Source organism: Astatotilapia calliptera, chromosome 20 (genome assembly GCF_900246225.1).
Source record: "Astatotilapia calliptera chromosome 20, fAstCal1.2, whole genome shotgun sequence".
NCBI classification, from domain to species: Eukaryota; Metazoa; Chordata; class Actinopteri; order Cichliformes; family Cichlidae; genus Astatotilapia; species Astatotilapia calliptera.
Window position 1 is genome coordinate 23,706,614 of NC_039321.1, and position 2,066 is coordinate 23,708,679.

A 2,066-nucleotide genomic window follows, 5' to 3' on the forward strand; every position below is an offset into this window, starting at 1 on the left:
ACACTGGTCTTCGGCCCTTATGTGATCTTTAACACAATTTAGAAAATGTCTTCATTAGACAGTGTTTAAAAGTGCAATGTGTGAGATTTTTTGTTTTTATTCTTTGGAGCAACATTTCCTTATTAAATTTCTAGGTTGATAATTATATGGCATTAAAACCTCACACATACACACACATACACACTTTATACACCTATCCTGTCCTCCATGTTCTTCTTCAGAAACAACTCCTCAAGACTACAGAGTGCAGCTTTGAGAATGCTCACTGTTGTCATAGAATCACAGGTTAGCAACACATTTACAGATGTTTCTATTCAGCTACACTTAATTTGTGCTGACAACAGTATTATGCTTATCCAGAAAGCTAAAATCTAAAATATCAATATACATACTTTAACAGCAATGTGCTGTTGGGAATGGGTTTTTTTTTTCCTTTTAATTCATGCCTCTTTCAAACCATCTGTCCTCTCCTGTTAATACGGCAGGTAAATAATCAACTAACAGTGCATATTATCTTAGCGCGATCTGCCTTATAACAAATCTGCCATTACTGTGCGCTGCATTTAGGTGACCATGATGAGAGAGAAAGAGTCTGGCAGTTCTCGTTCCAGTCTACTGGTAGCATCTCCTTTGATTGATTTGATTTGATTTTATTGATTAGCATTCAAATATCTCAGTGAAGACAGAACAAAGATCTACCACAAAGCAAGAAAGCATGAGACAAGGCTAATCAAAAGGTATTGGCTGAAGCATTTGCTTATTACGCCAACCCTTTTAACAAAAGATCTTTTTGCATGCAGCTCCTGTACACAGGGCTCGAAGCAAATAATAAAACAAAGCAAAAACAAAACAAACAAACAAACAAACAAGAAAAGGCCACGATAGACGAATGTCACCGAGCAGTGACTAAGTTTGTGGTAAAAGGCTTGCATCTATTTGCCACAGCAGATGCCCCCGATTTTCGGTAAGTGAATGTGTTTAATTGTAGGCAGGGACATTACTGGATATTCTTGTGTAATTGCTACAGAATAATTTATGTTATACTTTGTTATTGCTACAGAAGAATATTTATTTTATTAATATTTTACATTTACAATTTTTTTTCTCTGGGGACCCTGTGACACCCCATCGAAGAGCCGTAAGCTATGGAACTCTTAAAATCTCACTGTTGGGTTTGTAAGGCCACCTTACTCCCAAATTTCTATCTTGTTCAAAGAGAAGATATAAAACAAAGTTCTAAGCTAACACCTGTCTGTTCTCCTTTCTTAAAAATAAGAATCGATTGGGGAATCAATAAGGAATCGAGTTGTTAAACAGAATCGAAAATGGAATTGGAATCGTGAAGATCTTATCAATTCCCATCCCTACTTGTGACAGAAGTCACTGCTACATGAATGTGGATGGTTCCTTGTCTTCCTAGTAAGATCCAGATCTTACTTGCTCCTTCTGATTTTAAAATGCTTAGGCAATGACCACAATGCTCAACATTTAACCTGAGCAACACCGTTTCTGGACATCATTATTCAGTTTTACATTATCTCCCAAAAAGCTACAATCCTAAATACTCCATATGAACTGACAGTGACAGGCTGTTGAGAAAGAGCATTTCATGCCTTACCTCTGTACTCCATTGTCAAAGCTTGGAGGTTCCTCCTTGGACGTGTCACTTTTCATGGAAACATTATTTTTTGCAGAGGAATCTGGTCTTTGGTTCTCAGGTGCGCTTTAACACATCACAAACTTTCATTAGAACAAAACTTTAAGGTGCAATATGTGAGGTTTTTTTTTTACCTGAAATATCTGAGATATCTAACCAAGTTCGAATGCTAACCAGCTACCCATGTGGCTGTAATATCATTGTGTATTTCAAGAGAAAATAGTAAAACGTTACTGTATCCAGCCAGCCTTCAGTTTGCACTACTATCAGACACAACTATGAGAAATAATCAAACCTACATGAATAATCTACAAAGGCTCAGGTTTCCATGGGAAATTGTGGTCCTGGTTCACCAGATTTAAGTAACAAATATTTTATATTGTAAAAGGGCCTGCCATAGGAATCCACC